General features: G+C 37.8%; 1 protein-coding gene across 4 annotated transcripts in view; it reads left to right on the top strand.

The window, feature by feature from the left end:
- Positions 1 to 13,818, top strand: part of ATXN1 (ataxin 1) — a 212,947-nt gene that overhangs the window by 73,747 nt on the left and 125,382 nt on the right. The window contains exon 1 of one of the 4 annotated variants that reach the window (XM_072152643.1): positions 6,733 to 6,814. The exons of the other annotated variants lie outside the window; for them this stretch is intronic. The gene's annotated coding sequence lies outside the window, so the exon portion shown is untranslated. Of the gene's footprint in view, positions 1 to 6,732; positions 6,815 to 13,818 lie in introns of those variants that run through there. 4 annotated transcript variants of the gene reach the window in all.

Below are 13,818 nucleotides of genomic sequence, written 5' to 3'. Positions count from 1 at the left end.
CCAAACCCCTATAAAAAAAAAAAATGTTTATGTTTTCCTTTTTTTTATTACATTTTGTTTTTTTGATTATACTTTTTTTTTGCAGGGGCACATGTGTTCCCTGCTAGTCTTATATATAGATCACAGATAATGGTGATCTAACGGTAACAGTCTATTGGATCACTGTTATCAGTGATCTGTATATGGAGACATGCAGAGAGAATGCATATAGCACCTTCCTTGCATGTCTCTCACTGTATACAAGGGCTGCTGTGACTACAGGGGGTGATAATATCTCAATGCTGCAGCCCGCGCCCGATGTAGAATGTCATGTGACCTGAGCTCAGCAGGGGAGTTGCTATGCACCAGTCCTGTGGAACATTTGAATCTTCAAATATTAAAAATAACGGTCTGTCTATCACCGTACATAGTTCATGCAGAACCCGGGGGTGTATGCCATCTGGCCCCGGTGATTTATCTATCTTAGTGGCTGCGAGGCGGCGCCGTACCTCTTCCTGGGTTAAACTGTTGACATTCCAAAAAGAATTTACATTATTCCTCATTGTGTCTTTCACCAGGGGATTTTTCTGGGTAAAGACAGTTGAGAAGGCGACATTCAGTAGATTGGCCATTTCCTCATCTCCTACCACCATGACCCCCATGTTATTTCTAAGAAGACCCACATTCTCTGTTTTTAGTTTCTTATCATTTATATACTTGAAAAATAATTTGGGATTATTTTTGCTCTCCTTGGCAATATTTCTTTCAGTCTCTATTTTTGCAGCCTTTATCTGCTTTTTACAGGATTTATTTTTCTCTCTATAATCCTGTAATGCCTCATCGCTACCTTCACGTTTTAGCACCTTAAACGCCTTATCTTTCTCGTGTTTCTCACAGGACTTTTTCAGAATATATGAGAAAAAGTCCCATTTTGGGGGGGGGCTTTTGTCTTTGAGAACATTATCCCAGTCTATGCCTTTAAGATCTTCCCTTAGTTGCTGAAAGTTTGCCCTCCTGAAGTTTAGAGTGTTGGTTGCCCCTTCCCTAACTTTCTTAGTAAAGCGTAATACAAAATCAATGATGTTATGATCACTATTCCCCAGGTTCCCCCCAACCTGTAGTTTTGATACCCTATCAGGTCTGTTGGTTAGGATAAGGTCCAGCAGTGCCCCCCCTCTTGTTGGCTCCAGGACTAGCTGTGACAGGTAATTGTCTTTTGTTGTTGACAAGAACCTGCTACCTTTGAAGGACCTGCAGGTTTCTGCCCCCCAGCCAATATCTGGGTAATTGAAGTCCCCCATGATAAGTACTTCACCATGCTTTTGAAGCCGCATCCATTTCACTTATCAGCATTTCCTCTGCTGCCTCCATTATATTTGGAGCCTTATAACAAACCCCTAGTAATATTTTATTATTTTTTTTCCCTCCCCTTATCTCCACCCATAGGGACTTCACATTTGCATTTGCGTTACTGATGTCATCTCGCAAGACAGGCTTGAGGCAAGAATTCACATATAAACAAACCCCTCCCCCATGCCTCGTTGATACCCACTATATCATATTTCCGCTCCAACATCAAGAGTTCCAGTTCATCCATTTTGTTTGTGAGGCTTCTAGCATTTGTGTACATACACTTTATATGGTTTTCCCTGTCCGTATTCCTTCTGTCCTTATTCCCCAATCTCATTCCAGCCCCCTTCCTCCCCCATGGACTATGACTCTTCCCAGCTCTCTATCTACACTGTCTATTTGCCATGCACAAGTGTAGTTGCCCTCCCCCCAGGTCTCTAGTTTAAACACTCCTCCAACCTTCCAGCCATTTTTCCCCCAAAACAGCTGCACCCTCCCATTGAGATGCAGCCCATCCCTACTGCAATTAACCATTGCCTATTCTGTTCATATGACATTTATGAAAAAATCCTTTAAAATAGTGTCGGATTGAGAAATAAAATGACACAAAATTTCACAGCTTTCTGTGTAGCAAACTGACATCATGGTAAAGCAAAAGTTTATCTCCTGTGCTAGATTTAGTATATTTTTGGCTTCCGAATATTTCTCCAGGACAGCATTGCAGGATATTGTGAAGCAACTAGTATTGCTTGATATGATTACCTCATAATTATGTCAAGTGATGTGTTATCATTAATCAATAATGGGTATAACTTTGATGGTTTACATCAACTGGGAATTTCTTTCATTCAGCCCATGAGAACCACAGCAGCAAAATACAAAAACAGTTCGGTAGAGAAGTTTTGCAGATGTAACCACTAGATGTCAAAAGAAATCCCCTCTAGTAAAGCTGCTGTGTAAGAGGAAAATACAAAAGGAAACCTAATATGTTACACCTACATAAAAATGCTCTCCTCTTATCTGATTAATTGTGAAAAGTATTTGAGATGGATATTGTAGGTAGCTATGGTATCAGTAGATGGAAGTCTACATATTTATACACAACTGCTTTAATGCAGCCAAGAAAAATGAACATATTGATGAGCACAAGGATTAGAATCCACTTTACCCCAACAGAATCAGACTGGGAATATTTCAGTGGTGCAGCCACAGATTATGACCTTTTACTGCACATTAAACGGGTTATTCTTATTTGGACATTCACATTTAATTTAATTCATCTTCCATATACATACATTTCTTCAATTGGATGATATTGAAAATTGTATCTTTATAAAGATAATTTCCCATAAATGTATTCATGTTGTCCCTTAGAAACAAGATTGTTGTCCTTGGATAAGATCACCACTGCTGGAGCGATTTTTTATTTATTTTTTTTGCATATGAAAAGGCCAGGAGTTACTGCATGTCCCACTGCTGTCCTGTGGTGATGAATGTTGAATACAGGTGATTGCCCTGGCCTCAATAGCGCATGGCTGGCAACTGCTGGGGTCTTCATATCCAGGGACAACATGACCACAGTTATGGGAAATTATCTTCACACAGGAACATTTGTTTTTAATAATTTGCAATTGAAGAAATTTATATATATGACAGATGAATTAAATTAATGGTGTATGCCAAGATGGGAAAACCCTTTAAACTTAGTTACATAGTGGAATGATTATAGTTTTTTATATGCTGAATGTTAAATAAAGACTCTTTACATTTTCAAGAAATGTACAGCATATGAACTATTATATAACCAATAGCAGAACCGGGTCAAAACCAAGATGGCTGCAGAGGCACAGAATCGAGAGAGGTGCAGTATACATAGCAGAGGTCAGATAGACTGCATAGCAATAATGAGCAACAGGGAAAGGTATAAAGAAACTAGTAGAACCAGAAAAGTGTAAAAGAACTAGGCAGGTAAATAAAGTAGTTCCTGGACGCCACCTTCATCAGCTGACTGTAGTAACCTTGGAAAATCTCTACTCTAGTATGGTACTTTAGTAATCCTTGATAAACAAGACTGAGCTGAAGAGAGTTGGGTGTGGCTCAATCAATCCCAAACACAGCAGCAACCTAAGCCTCAGTTCACACACACACACACACACACACACAGAAAATTAAAGCCACTTAAACTACACTCTGTGGACAGAGAAAGACTTTGGCACAAATGTTACAGTACCCTATTTTAAAGAGGGCCCATTGGACCCTGATTATTCTTAACAAGTCTGAAAGGAAGGTGGTGGTCCATCTTTAGTGGAAGTGTGTTAGAGCTGGCATATACCTTACATGCAGCTACAAGATCATAAACATCCTGTGACCATGAGGCCACTAATAAGACCTTGCCTAAATACACTTGGTATCAGTAACACCAGGGTGTTCCATTAGCACAAAACCATGAACTTCAGTTTTATTTTGTGCAGTACTTGCTGATCTCCATACAATACTCCTCAGCAGATCTTTTGACTTGCTATAGGGAGGGGAGTTAAGGTTGCTTAAGTGCAATGTGATCAGGTTGAGAATAAATGGAACTTAAGGATCAAAAAAGGATCAGCAATTGGGAAAGATATAAGGAGTTTTGTAGAACCAGCAAAACGTAATAGGTAGATAAAGGAGTTCCGGGACATTGCCTCTAGCAACTGCATTGGCCGGCCATCGCTCCAGTAACTCTTGCTGGACAGGGTTGGGCTGCACCAACCCTGCAACTAAAAACTAGTTTTGGGTTAAAACCCAATTTAACTACCCTTACCTGTCTCATGGGCTGTGCAAATACAAAAGATTTCCTCATAGGACAACCCTTTTAAGTGTTTTATCCATTATAGAATTTTTAGCACATTTTAATGTAATGGAACATTTAGAAATGTTTGTTTTTCTTCACAATAAATGTCTTTCTGCAAGGACAGCCTAGTTTTTATTATGGTGAATATCTAGTAGATGAGAAAGTCTATTAATACAATGCCGCTGTCTGCTCGGAAGAATGCAGAAGCTGGGTTGTGAATGCTTTCCTGTATTGTTGGCCTTTCTGTATGTGGTATGTATGTAGGAAGTGGGAACAACCATAAGACCCTGATACATTGGCTGCTTGAACTGAAGTATGTAGTGGTTATTACTGCCAAAATTGTATCAACATCATATACATGAATTACTCTTTAAATGCAGAATCCACAACAAAATACATGACTATTATATGTGAACACACCCCAAGGTTAAATATACACAACCATTTTTGGGTTGACAACACACAGCTACACTAAATGCAATACTTTTTAATAGATCAGTTCCAATGGCCTTTATTTCAACAGATCATGTTACTGATCCATTTAAAAGCAGAGCATGTACTGGTAAGAAAGGTTTTTCACAGATAAATTTATCATGCTCTTGCTTACAAGTCAAGAATAAGTCCTTGCCCCCCCTTCCTCCCAAGTCACCTGCACACTAAGTGGGCAATGAGTAGGCTGAAAGAGGGCAGGGAGTGGGCTGGAGCTTAATTCCCCACCAAGCATGACAAGGGTCTATTAGTAAATATGTTTTGGTTGCACAAAGGTGATTTTGTTCTGATTCAGAGAGCAAAACCCAAAACAGCAGAAGTGAACAGAAGTCCTGAGTTAAGTTTACATGTTCTGGGTTGGAGTTGATAATCTAGTTAATACAAAATGTGAATTTGACAGATAAAACTGACTTTTGTGCTATCTCCCTTAGACTTTTATACTGAATGCAAGACTCTCTCAAGACAATGATTAATTACACAATTATCAAAATGTATCTATGTATATTTTCTAGCAGCATCAACAGCTACAGGTATTTACAAAAAGTGTTAAAGGGGGTTTCCCATCTGGGCATTTACATTTAATTTAATCAACTTGCCACATGTAAACATTTTTTCATTTGGATGTTATTAAAAAAAATGTTCCTGTGTGAAGATAATTTTTCATAAATGTAGCCATGTTATCCCTTAGAAACGAGATAGCTTCCTTGGATAAGACCATCTCACATTTTGGCAGCAGTGGCCAGATATGCGCTATTACGTCCTGCTTGACCTCTTGGATTTAGCATTCATTACTACAGGACGGCTGTAGTATATACAGTAACTCCTAGACATTTCATGTACCAAAACCTTTTATTTCTTTGTGCAATCCCCCAAGCAGAGGTGGCCGTATCCAGGGACACCATCTTGTTTCTAAGGGACCATATCACTACATTTATGAGAAATTATCTTCACACAGGAACATTTTTTAATAACATGTAATTGAAGAAATGTTTAATGAAACAAAATGTGAATGCTCTGATGAGAATACCCCTTTAAGGGTCGAATGAAGGGTCACAGTAACCTGTCGTTATTCTCATTTTACATGTTGTAACTGAATTCAACAGTTGTCATAAAGCAACACAAGGGAATAAACTAGTTTACTAGCATTATTATAAGTAACATTTCTCTCACTTGCACTATGCATTATGCAGGGGTGTTAGGTTTTATAACATCTACTGTGAGTAGTAAAGTTTTTATTTTATTGTTTTCAGTTGTATTTTTCCTTACATATAATTATCCAATTTGGAGTGCTAGTCAAATGCCCAAGGTCCCGGGAACACTGTACATCAAATTGTTTTATTATGTAATACATGGGATGTCTCTAAGGGGTTTTCCACTTACCTGTGGTAACATTTTTGATCAGAGGTTAAAAACTGTCACAAGACAGATCTTATTTAGAAGTCACATGTCTTCTCCTTGGGTCCAGAAGTACATGATGACTTCTTTCTCTCATAACTTATCACTGTAGATCTATTTCTGATAGATATCTTCAGTTCCCAGAAGCACATCTCCACACTGTGCCCCTAAAATACCACAGTCACTTACATTATAGTGTCAGCTGGGTAGCAGTGTCTCATACTGTGCTACTAAATAACACAACTGACCACACATTGCCCTCTTAATATATCAAAATGTATAGCTCCTGAATAAATAATTCTTTATCCCTACCTTTTTTTGGTCTTTTCCCTGTAAATACTTAACTCATGTTGTGATCCCTTTACATAATGATAGTGATCTCCTTTTCTGATACTGTGTGACAAGAAAGAGTATAGATCCAAGGTTTGGTTAGTTCAGACATGTGATGATAGATAGTAACACATCTTACCCCATGATTTAATGACTGCTGCGTATGTCATGATATTATTATACCCACGCTAAGCCAGTGATATATATAGGGGCAGATTTATCAAGTGTCTAAAAGTCAGAATATTTCCAGTTGCCCATGGCAAACAATCACAGCTTCCCTTTAATATATTCATGAGCACTGGTAAAATGAAAGCTGAGCTGTGATTGGTTGCCATGGGCAACTGGAAATATTCTGACTTTCAGACACTTGATAAATCTTTCCCATTGTGTCAGGCAGGGGGTGTGCACTAATTGCAAGTCCTGATGAAAGAAGAAAGCTATAAGGTATAGTTCAACCTTTAGCATGTAGGTGAATTCTGGGTCTGTTTGGGTGTCCTGGTGAGCATCCTTCTAAGCCCTGTCTGGATTAAGCAATGTAAATTTATTTAAATGTGTATTTCAAAGTGGTCTACTTTTTATCAGCATGTCCTCCTGAAGATTATAAGGTTATGCTACTTAGGGTTTAAAAATATGACATTTGTTACTTTTCTCTTAGAAAAAGGTTCTGCAAGACTAAAATATTCAGCTGTTACTCTTCTAAGGGGAAAGATGACTAAAAGGTGATTTTATCTGTAGTGTAGTCTATAGGAAGCATGTTATAGAGCAGAAGGAGGTAGCATAATGATACAGCTTATGTAGTTTATAGGAAAGGTATGGCCAGTGTTTACCTTACGTGTATGCTCCGCTTAATATGACAGTGTCTTGATCAAAGATCCCCTTCCTATCAGTGCATTTTGTATTATCCTGTGCCTTTGGGTATTTACCCTATATTTGTGCCCCTGGGTAATACAGGCAGTCCCCGGGTTACGTACAAGATAGGGACTGGGGGTTTGTTCTTAAGTTGAATTTGTATGTAAGTCGAAACTGTATATTTTATAATTGAAGTTCTAGACAATTTTTTTTTTTTTGCCCCATTGACAATTGGAGTTTCAAAATTTTTGCTGTAATTGGACCAAGGATTATCAATAAAGCTTCATTACGGACACCTTACAGCTGATCATTGCAGTCTGGGACTATAGTAAAGCATCCAGAGAGCTTCACTAGAGGTCACAGTGGGCAGAGGGGTCCGTCTGTAACTATGGGTTGTCTGTAAGTCGGGTGTCCTTAAGTAGGGGACCGCCTGTACCAAGAATAAAAGAGAACTCTTGATACTTGCCATTGACCAGGATTGTAGGCCAAAATGTTTAAAGTTTTCAGTTTTGGTCTCAACCTCTTAGGCACCTTCCACACTCACGTTGCATTTCACGTCAGAGTTTGATCAGGGTGCGATTACGGTTTGGTCAGTGAAAAACGCACATTTTGCATCAGAGTGCAATCAGTTTTCAGTCAGTGATTGTTCAGTGTCTCAGTTTTTCATGTGCGTTTTTGATGCAATTTCAATGCAATTTCAATGCGTTTTTCACGCACAGAAAATGCGCGTGAAATGTACTCAGGACTGAGCTCTATCTTTTCTATGGCAATTGATGCGTGAAAAACGCATTGCACTTGCATTGGACTTGCAAGTGTCTCAGAGTGCAATGCGTTTTTGATGCATCTCCATAGACTTGTAGGGTGCGTTTTTCACGCGCGTGACTTTCAAAAGTAGAGCATGTCGAGATTTAAACGCGCGTTAAAAAAAACGTGCGTGTGCGTGAAAAAAAATGCAAGTCTGAAAAGACCCATTGGTTACAATGGGTCAGAGTGCAATGCAAGTTCTGCGCGTCAAAAGCACGCGCAGAAAACGCGCGTCAAAAACACAAGTGTGAAAGGGGCCTTATGGTTTGTATATACCACAATATAATAAAAAAGATCTTTAAATACATCAGTACTGCTGTATTTTTCAATTGATATTACCTTATTTTTCCTGTACAAAGTGTTGCAACATCCGAATGTCCTCACTTCCTCTTTTTTGACTGACGTTCTTGTTAATATCAAGTGTTGCTAATATCATCATATCAGAGATTGGCTGGCTAAGTTATCTCAGTGTTGGATTAGCCCTTACACCACTGGTTGATCAGCTGTAACTGAGGTAAGTCAATTGACTAGATTCAACCTTACGTTAAATACACATGAAAGGAATACAGATATATAAAAAGTCCATACAGATATTACATTAAGAAACACCTTTTCAAGATGTCAAAATGCTCCTGTAGTAAAAAAAAAAAGGTTACTGAAGTATTCTATATACTCAGTATACTCAGTATATATGGGTGAACAGGCCTGATTACTCCACTGGTGTCTGTATTTGCTAATACTAGGATGTTTTTCTGCCCATAAGGGCCCATAGGCTCATGACAGTAATGGGCACTTCTGCTGCCTGAGGTGAAAGCTCAAAGTATGTATGTGGATATTGTACACGCATATGCGTACATATAACATGTTGCATACCAGAAAAATGAGTGGAGTGTAATAGTCATACTGATGTTTGCTGCACAAGTTTATATACTCTGCATAATACAAACACATACACTTACACGGGCAGATTTGTCATTATACAGTATCTTACTCTGTTTTTTGGAGTGTCTCAGGAGACATCAGATTTATTATAGTGGCTTACACAGAGTGAGCTTGAGTTGTATTTCATAAATCAGTCTACCACAAGTGGGTTGCCTTGATAAATCTGGAGTAAGTTGTCTGAAGACCTGAGTGAAGTTTGTCCCCCCACCTTGTTCAAATCTAACAAAATATTGGTGTCAAACATTTGTGCTATGTTTGTGCTGGTTTGTGCAGCAGAAATTTTTGTGTGTGCCGCTATCATTTTTAAGATATTAATAAAAGCTGGGGGGGGGGAAACTTCACTCAAGTTGTCTGAAGTGCAAAGTGGAGTGGGTTGGTAAAAAGAAAAATTGTTGCAAATCATAGCAAGCAGTATAAAGTGATGCTCTTTCTGTGCACATTACAGGAAAGTGTCCTATCAACTAATCTCATGATAGATGTTTACTCTCTTGGCTTCAGTTTTATGGTGTCAATAGCATAGAATATTGTAGTTTGATGGTTACTGATGTACAAGGGTACCTTTTGTTTTTAGAAACGCTCCTATGTTTCAGTTACTTTCTGCTTTCCCCTTCTTGAGATCTCTGGGTCAGCAGGTAACAATTGCAATCTTTACTTTGTATGTTTGTTTCAGCTTTTAGTGTAGGTTTCAGCACCTGGATCCTAGCTATCAATACTTATATGGCAGAACATAAGCTTGTAAAAACAGGATATATATTTTACCCCTATGTAGTTTTGTGTCTTTTGAGGGAATATTGCTGAGCCTATAGGTGTTACTGACAGAAAGAAAAAGTTAATGTGCACAGCACTACCCAGTATGCAAAGCTTTGTTTCGTGGTAAGACTGGTGTAGGAGGGATGTCTAGGATGTATCAATATGAAGGTTAAAGTTTGTTAGTCATAGAGCTTAAAGTGGTTTAGATCAAACATAATATAACAGGGGAAAAATGACTTAGTGCTATAAACATGTTACCTGAAACATTTCTGTACTTGTCTTTCATCCTACGTACAACCAATATACAGCTTTCAGGTCGATTCATGGAGCTTATTTTTTTTCATTTAGATACAATAAAGGATGCAGAGTGTATGCATATGGAAGGGTTTATATGTTTCTACGGAGTTCTCTCAGAGGTTCCTCAGTTTAACCCAATCCAGGAAATTTCTGCAAACATGAAATGTGTAGTGTGCCTTCTTATACCTCTGATTTGATATAGTTGATACTTGATAAAGTGTATCCACGTGCACAAGGGAAAGGAGCCGAGTGCCGACCATTTACTGAATATACATTGATACAGTTGTTCACATGTGGTACACATCTTAAATAGAATGTATCCCGAGAAAATGACTTATCTTTTATGATGTTAAGTTTTTTATGTTATAGAGATTTTGTAGGAATTATTATGGATTTTTTTATTTCTATGTTTTCTATTTGTCTGTAATAAAAGCACTAAACCTTCACTTTTCACTCTAAAACTATTGATAGACTTACACTTGAATATGTCATCATTGCATCCACTACTGACAATAGATGAAGTCACAGCTTAATGACACTTCCTATTATCCCCACAGAGCATATCTAGAAAATTCTCCCCTGATCTTACTGAATTGGGTTTGAACTGTTACTGTCTACGTCCATGAGCATGCTATAAAATAGCAGTATATCACTAAATGCTGTTAGCATAGCGGCCACTATTATCATCTACAGACAATGGAGATTAGAATAATAAAAAAAAAAGTCAAGGTAAGGGTTTGCTTGTACTCTGTTTCTAAAAGAAACCTGTCCGGTTTTAAAAGCTTAGATGGGCTTATGCAAATTTACATTATCTAGTCAAAGGGGTGGGAAACATTCTTCACACTAAGTTAAACACTGTATGATTAACAACCCCCTCACTAGTCACTGACATGCTTCTTGACCCTGTCACTAGTTTATACTTAATTTGCATATGATTTTAAAGCTTATAAGTTTTACGTAGCAGAAAGTTTATTAACGACCATCATATGATCTGTTACTGCACATGTTAGGACCAGTAGGGTATAAAAATACTTTACATGTTTCCTTTAGCGCTTGAAGGGGATTATTTGTATGCCTAAAAGCACTACGTGCTCTATGCTGGTTGGGAAGGAAGGGGTGGTCCCAGGCTGTGCAGTGGGGTGGCTAGGCACAGGCTAGGGACTAATTCTACCTGAGGTCAGACCTGGCGTAGAAGTGCCCCGTAGTAGCATATCATAGTCGACCGCCTGGATTTATGAGGAGGCCAGAGTCTCCTGATAGATCAGGCACTGGGTGGCGGGAACACAATTAGCACCAACGTATGACAAATGTGCCCCTAATAGAACTTTGCTATCCATCCGTATACAGAAGTAACTTCTGACGGATTTCATATGAAGTGGACGGAAAAAATATGTGGTGTGCTTTAAAAAATGCTGTATCATTGAGGTATCTTTTCCTAGAAGCTTTGAATAATATCTAAGATATATGACGTTACACATATTGCGGCACATGGATTCTCTCACATGGGTAACACAATGCACTGTTGAATGTCACTTTAAAAAATACAGTAAAATCATAAAGTATTATATTAATGGGGCAATAGCAGCGCTTTCTGACAGCTATAACGTGGGAGTTTGATTTTTCAGGTTACAAAGATAACTGCATCCATTACAGTAATTGTATTCTATGCTTACAAACAGGAGGTATTTGTTGTTTAGTAGAACTATAACATATTTACTGCAAGAAAAAGGTCTTCGATCAAAAATGATTGCTGTCAAGGGCCATTTGTCCGATCTCTATAAGTACAATAGGAAACAGAAGTTAGATTAGAAGTCTCAAATCATATAAATCTTAATAAATGAAATACAAATCTTCTTAGTTGATTTAGATTGTGGAAGCTTCTTGACATTTTTAGATTTTGTCCAGCAGAATTGGCCAAATGGGGTTGGGCTTGCAAACAGATTTGTGGGTGTACCTAGGATAAGAGTCAAAAAATATAATTTTTTTTTTATCAACCCCTTCCCGCCAATGCCCTTTTCCATTTTTTGCTCCCCTTCTTTAAATGCATAACTTTTTTATTTTTCAGTGTACAGAGCTTTATACAAGCTTTTTTTCTTTGTAACATATTGCACTTTCTAGAACTTTTGATTATTTTTTTACTTCAATTTTAATGAGTTGCAAAATGACAAAAAAGTTAATTTTTAACAGTGTTGCAATTGGGTAGACTACTTTTTTAATATCTTTTTGGTGGGATGGACGCTGAACGAAACTCTTAATGGTGTTTTGTACCAGCACTTGAGATGTTAGGTACTGACTTTCAGGGAGCTGACTGGCTCTAGACTGCCTGGGCTCTCTGTGACAAGTCTAGTGACACGGTGTTGCTTGCACTAGTTGATCCGTCCATTAGCCGGAGACACCCTCTAGAGGCAAATTGTTTTTTAGTTTTCAAAAAGCTTTATTTGAGAAAATAAAACAGAGTACAATATGCGTTGCAATATAAAAATTTGTTTTACGTAGTAATTTGCTTCAATACAGTAAATTATCGCTTAACATACAGGGTTAAATTGGAACGGGGGAGGGAGGGTTTCCCCTAGTTTCCTTATCTCACAGATCCTGGTTCTTCAGTGTATACAGGGGTTATGAGGATTTGGGGCAACTAGTTTTTTAACAAAAGTAATCCCTAAAGTGTAAAATTCAAAGACAATAAAATTAAGTTATTTTACTTTTTAATTATACATTCCCTTTAAAAATTTTCCTTTAATGGTGATTCATTGATGAACTTGCATATTTTATTAAAATTATTATTATTATTATAATTTTATGTCAAATGTAAATGTTAAAATCTATAAATTAGGTCTGTGCCTCCTTAACCTGTCACCAGCAATGTAATTTTTAGCTGGTGAAAGGTTTCAATAGCCTAAGTCATGCTTATTTTAAAAATGCCTTTGTCAGCATTCTGAATAATTTCTGTACTATATAACCTGTCTCCCTGCCAGCAGCCTGTGGTGGGTGCCAGAAAAAGGGAGAAGTTGGGGAGTGAGCTGGATGCGTGTGGAGGAGAGGGGACTGAGACATAGGCACACGGACTGCTGCAATGGGCTGAAACAGGCTACCACCATTTTGCATAAATGAGATTTCACATAGAAGTTGGGATTTTCTGAAGGGACTAGTGGTTTAGTTGGGTAAAAACCTGTTGACAGGTTCCCTTTAAATTCCTGAAAGGGCAATTGGTCATGAATATTTAGGATCACATAACCCTTCTTCTCAGAGCATTTTATGGACAAAAATGGCAGCTGATGAGATAAAATGTATTTCTGAACCAGGATATTTACTTTACATTTGTATGCATATTGTTAAATTACCAAAAGTTCGACCCTTCCTTTCCCCCAACAATACAAAAACAAAGTGGACAACCTCTTTAATCCATGTTATTCTTGCTGTATAGTTATGTTATACTTAGACTCTCACAATGACCTGACCTGAATTCTGGCCATTGACATGAATTCACTACTTGCATTTGTACTTTGTGATGCATATATACAGGGAAAACGCCTACTTGCTACACCATTACCACTGGACAGTCTTTACAACCTTTACATTTTTTATGACTGAAAAACTAAGTAGGATGTATGCTCTTGTTTTAAGTCATCATGGTAATTATTTCCACTCATAGTATTGCACATGTGTTTTATGTAGATATGTTTTTATTTTTACCTATATACAAATTTGTGCGTACTATGATACTTTCTGCCTTTTTGTGGTTTACCCCTTTTTTGTTGTATGATTTTTTTCTCGTCTGTTTTTGCTATACGGTATATCTTTTGGAA

The sequence above is a fragment of the Engystomops pustulosus genome, chromosome 5, assembly GCF_040894005.1.
Source record: "Engystomops pustulosus chromosome 5, aEngPut4.maternal, whole genome shotgun sequence".
In the NCBI taxonomy this organism is placed as follows: Eukaryota; Metazoa; Chordata; class Amphibia; order Anura; family Leptodactylidae; genus Engystomops; species Engystomops pustulosus.
Note: the sequence above shows the minus strand (reverse complement) of the source record. Positions and strands in the feature narration are given on the sequence as shown.